This window comes from Oratosquilla oratoria, chromosome 41 (genome assembly GCF_046742065.1).
Source record: "Oratosquilla oratoria isolate Oo_2021 chromosome 41, ASM4674206v1, whole genome shotgun sequence".
Lineage (NCBI taxonomy): Eukaryota > Metazoa > Arthropoda > Malacostraca > Stomatopoda > Squillidae > Oratosquilla > Oratosquilla oratoria.
Genome location: NC_134817.1, coordinates 29681411 through 29687196, shown reverse-complemented (window position 1 = coordinate 29687196; position 5786 = coordinate 29681411). Strand labels below are relative to the sequence as shown.

General features: G+C 38.5%; 1 long non-coding RNA gene across 1 annotated transcript in view; it reads left to right on the top strand.

Annotated features, from left to right (window-relative positions):
- The window catches only part of LOC143021191 (uncharacterized), a 162279-nt gene extending 160644 nt beyond the window's left edge, over positions 1-1635 (top strand). The window contains exon 3 of the long non-coding RNA XR_012965970.1: positions 1459-1635. This is a non-coding gene — a long non-coding RNA (uncharacterized LOC143021191). The remainder of the gene's footprint in view (positions 1-1458) is intronic.
- Positions 1636-5786: the final 4151 nt, after the last annotated feature.

The following is a 5786-nucleotide window of genomic DNA, read 5'->3' as shown; positions in this document are numbered from 1 at the left end:
ATTTCTCTCTACTGTCTTCTCTCTCTCCTCTCTCCTCTTTCTCCTCTCTCTCTTCTCTCTCCTTTTCTATATCCTCTCCCCTCTCTCCCACTCATTCTCTCCATCTCTCCTCTCTCCTTCCCCTCTCCTCCTCGTCTCTCCCTCTCTCCTATCTCGTTACCCTCTCCTCCTCGTCTCTCCCTCTCTCCTATCTCCTTACCCTCTCCTCCTCTCCCCCCTCTCTCCCTCTCCTCTCTCCTTTCTCTATCTCCCCTCTCCTTTATCTCCTCTCTTTCTCTCCCCTTCTCTCTCTCCTCTCCTTGTAAGAGGCTTGTAGATAAAGGTAGACAAGTGAGATAGAGGGGTAAGTGGCGAAAATACAATTTGTACGAGTTGGGTGTTTGGTAAACAACTGTAGGCGAAGATATGCGCAAGCTCGCTCCTCGCCTAAATGTTTACAAACAGACTCTGGGGACCCGATTTCATTGCTGTATAAAGTTCATTTTTATGCTGATGTAACAATATGTAAACTAAGTCAGTGTTGCATTGATTTCAAGATTGCTTGAGTAAGCAGTATTGCTTACGGGGTTTGTAATAGCCTTTCTGATTGGAGAAAGGGTGGAGGAGGAGAAGAATCAATTGGTTCACGAGAGTAAAGTCACCCCCTTAGGGGAGGTACTTAAATGTAAAAGTAAAGATCATTGTACTAAAGAAATGATGACGTCATTGCGAACTGACCTAGTGAACAAATTGAGGATTCCAGAGGGGAGTCCCTTGGTGTAACTTGAACTAAGTGTATGTATTCGGGAAGAAAAGAGAGAAAATTAAACTTCGTTTAATTCCCCTCTCTTAGAGTAATACTATTCAAAATTCCTACAGAGTAAAATTGTGGCTATCCCCCCTCTCCCCACCCCCTCTCTCCTCCTCTCTCTCCTTCTTTCTCCATTCTCTTCTCTCTCTCTCTCCTCTCTTCGTTCTCTCCCCTTCTTTCTCTCCTCTCACTCTATCTGTCGCTCTTTCCTTTCTCTCTCCTCTCTCCTTCTACTCTCTCTCTCCTCTTTCTCCCCCTCTCTTTTTCTGTTTCTCCCTCCTCTCCCCTCTCCCCCTCTCCCCCTCTCTCTCTCACTCAAACACACACACACACACACACACACACACACACACACACACACCTACACCTACATTGTAGAATGAAAATGAATTCATGACTAATCGCGCTCCGAACAGGAAAAAATAAAAATAAATATCCCTGTCAGATTCGGAGATGGTGAAATCTATCATAAATGTCTGTTTACTTTTTCTCCACCAAGAACTAATCTCGTGTACCTATTAAACATGAGATGGAAATAACGCTCTATATTCTGCGTTGATAATATTGTTATGATTACACATTTCTCTGATATTTGAACATAACATGCAGTTTTTTACGAGAATACTATGCAATGTCTTCTGATATTATTTATATTTATTTTTCCTCAGGTACGTGCAAACCTTGACGTCGAGTGACAGCTAAGTTCTTTGTTTTGGGTGAGTGTGGCCTTGATTCTGCTTTGGTACGACGTGAGAATGGGTCTTGAGACACTCACGAAATGCGTAGTCCGTAGTCTTTATCCCCACGAAAGGGACCAAAATCGCCTGGCGCCACGCAAGCTAAGGGCCCGGTCACACCAAGCTTACGACCTGTTTCCGACCACCGGCGGCGACCAGGCTGATTTGTGCTGTTCCTCTGTTGTACAAAAAGAATCCAAGATCATGCAATTGGAATGAATCTCCTCCCCGTCATGAAGATGAATATGAAATATCCAGCTGGCGCTAACTACGAGAGAAACAAAAGTGCCACCGTCCAAGGTGGTCGGAAACTGGTCGGAAGGTTGGTGTGACCGGGGCTTAAGGGGAATTGCTTGGCGCCTGGCAGGCTAAGGGAAAGAAGTGCTACCTGGTACATTTAGTTGTTTATCTATTTGTATTATATGTATATGTATGTTATTTCATTCGTATGTTACTTAATTCATTTATATATATATATATATTGAAAGGGGGGAGAAGAGTAAAAACCAGACTCAAAGTGGGTAGTTTAATGACAGACGTTTCCGTCTTAGTCCTAGGACCGTCTTCAGGGGTGTGAAAATATACAGTGCTCAAATGAGCTTGTTATACTGTCCGTGGTTGGAATTGGGAGAACCACCTTACATACCCAATTGTGCATACATTTAATTTTACAAAGAATAAATACAATACAATAAAATAAAATAAGATAAAATGCAGCTTGTGCAACAATTGAAAGTGCATTACGCACTTGCACGCAAAGGAAATAAATACTATAAAATAAAATAAAATACAAGTGGCATTAAATTTTATTTTACTGCATTTTATTTTATTGTATTTTACTTTATTGTATTTTATTTTATTGTATTGTATTGTATTCTTTGTAAAAATAAATGTACGGACTGTATAGCAAGCTCATTTGAGCACTGTATATTTTCACACCCCTGAAGACGGTCCTAGGACTCGGACCGAAACGTCTGTCATTAAACTTCCCACTTTGACTCTGGTGTTTACGCTTCTCCCCCCTTTCAACATGGATCCTAGACTCCAGATCTTCGCGTACGCACGCACACACACACACACACACACACACACACACACACACACACACACACACACACACACACACACATATATATATATATATATATATATATAATGTGTGTATATATATATGTGTATATATATATACACACATATGTGTATATATATATGTATATATATATATGTGTGTGTGTGCTTGTGTGTATATATATATGCATATATATGTGTATATATATGTGTGTGTGTATATATATGTATATATATACGTGTGTGCGTGTATTTTTTTTTCTTTAATGAAAAATCGAGCTACTATAGTCAACGCAACGAGAAATGACCGCTAAGGCGTGGCTAGGAGATTTCCCGGTGTTGCCACACATGGGCATCCATGGCGAGAACGTGCGTGTGGATGTAATGTTTTCTGAATGCAGTGTGAGGGGGGCGGGGCCAGAGATTAGATGTAGCGGCAACGTCGCTCTCTCTTCCTGATATGCCATGTCTAGACTCGAGGAAACGAAACCTTTGTATAGAAAACATTGCTTTGATTTTTACTTCAGTGGTGGTGTGTGACAAAAAATTATAATATAATTATATGTGGCAACATTATAAAATCGTAAAATAGAATTATAAAATAAAATAGAATTATGAAATAATTATATGTGGCACCACAGGGGGACTCCCAGTGCTCCGCCCTAACGGCCATTTCTCAATGCAACGGGTATAGGATACTTGTGGCTCAGATTTCTAAGAAGCCCTTGAATACTCGCATCGATCTTCTTTAACTTTTACTTGTATACTAAAATGTCAACTGTGTAAATAAAAAAATGCAGCTATTGCCTCGTATAGTGTCTTGTGCTGCTGCTGCTGCAGCTATTGCTGTCCTCGTTACCCTAAGTGTAGGCCTTATGGTCTCTTGCAGTCTCCTTCATTCTTATGTTCTTAAGTGTTTTTGATGTCGCCTTCGGTACAGAAGTACAACTGTTCCCACAACACTCACGTTTTAGTGTTGTATTTCTTGTAGATCTAACAGGAGTATTTAGTACGATACTGTAAAGGATGAAACTGGGATTTACAGCGATTGACATTTGTGTTGTCTTGAAAAAAACTACCATTCTTTATCGAGTCAATTCCCTCAAGAATGATTGGATGATGTATGTTATTGGACCTCCAAATAATAATAGATAAATGAATAAAAAAAAAAAGATAACGGTTTAGTACCAAAGGATGTAATGCATCATGCAATCTGTTTATTATAACCATCGTCATTATCATCATCACATCAGTCGTCATCATTATCATCAACATCATCATCAATCATAATTTCTAGAGAGAGAGGGAAGGAGAGATAGGTGGCTCTTTCTCCATACTTTTTTTTCCCAAGAAAAACGGCTGAAGAGCGAGAAGCTTCACCTTTGACCACAGTGTGATGCTTGATCAATGGCAGCTCGCGTATGATAGGCACTGCGGAACTGCAACATCCACTGTTTTCCCAGAAAACAAAAATCCTTGTATGGAACTGTTGCGACGACGCACAGTAGTCGGAATCCATCATTTTGTGAGCAAAAATAGATATCCATATTTATTCACTCTGTATCATACACTAACACCCAAATAGTACATTTATTTATATCATGAAACATAATGTATAACCTACTTCTTCCCCATATTTTGAGAAAATGGCATTTAAACAACTAAAAATTGCGTCTTGCTGTGACACAGGTAACAAATCCCCGCTCATCTCCGTTTTCTTTGTTCGTCAACAGTGTAAACAGTGTAATGACTTTTTTCATGTAATGATAATAATAATGATAATGAATATGATTGAAGGTATTATTTACAATTTCTTTATCATACATTTTATCCTTTAAAATCATAATAAACAGTAACTATAACATCATTAGCACATGAAAAAAATATTAGTGTAGCAATGACAGCTATTGTAGTGAAAAGTGGTGTGTTAAATTCCATAGGTTTTTGCTCAACGTTTTAGCGATTCTGACTACTGTGCGACGCGGCGTTTGACCGTTGTGCGCATGCGCCCATGTCCGAGATGTGAAAGCGAAAGGGTTTCTTTTTGACTCTATGCTGTAACAATTTAGGTTATTAATAATTTTTTCGAGGGGGGACTTTATCAATGTTATGAACATTTTATTTATCTGACTAGCAATGAGACGCAACTGCGCTCGATAAAATACTCAAGAAGTAAAGAAAGTTAGAAGCATTTTGAAAAAATACTATGACAGTATTTCACGTCAGAAGAAAGCAGTGCAACGTTTAAATCAAGTCTCATGTTTGATGTCTGAGCTTTGATCTTTGTAGAGTCACCCCTTAAGAACAATGGTAACACTTAAAAATAAATAAAGAATTACAAATTGTTAGATAAATGTTCATATAAGAAATATAAATTTGCCTTTACAGGATTATAAGATTTTGCATGATACTTGGTTCTCAAAAATATTAAAATTTTTATTTATGATTTTGTAATGGGCATTTTGTAGTATACGGACAAACCTAATTTGGAATACTAACTACAGCAACAACAGGGAGGCAAGTAAAATTCTGTCTACATTAGGAAGTATTATAAATGATGTTACACCCACTCTATCCTAAGTAATCCCTCTTTAGTCTCTCTCAACACAAGAACTTGTGGTTCAGTGACGAAGAAAGATCGAGAGGTGGGGGAAGGGACCGTCATTAGGTCGCTCTGCCTGATACCAGACCTTGGGCCAGGAGTGATGGAACACCCACTATTCTCATTCTGTTGATAGCAGTTAATATAACGAGTTATTTTTTCTTCAATATTTTTCCTTATTCTTGCACACTATATAATCCTTAAGCTTAATGTTAGTAGCGATCCCATAGTTCCTGAAACCGACAAAATTATTGTATGGAACTGTGCACTTCACAGTTGTTGCGACGAGGTGTTTGGCTGTTGTGCGCATGCGCTTAGATACGAGATGTGAATGCGAAAGTGTTTCTATTTTACTATGCTGTAACAATTTAGGTTATCAATCATTTTTTAAGGGGGGACTTTATCAAGTTTATTAATCAATTTTATTTATATATGTTTCATATTACAAAATTAAATTTGATCGATAAATTATTTTGAACCATCAACCCCCTCCCCTTGACTTTAGCAATGAGACGCAACTGCGCTCGATAAAATACTCAACAAGTAAAGAATGTTAAAGAAGCGCTTTGAAAAATACTATGACAGTGTT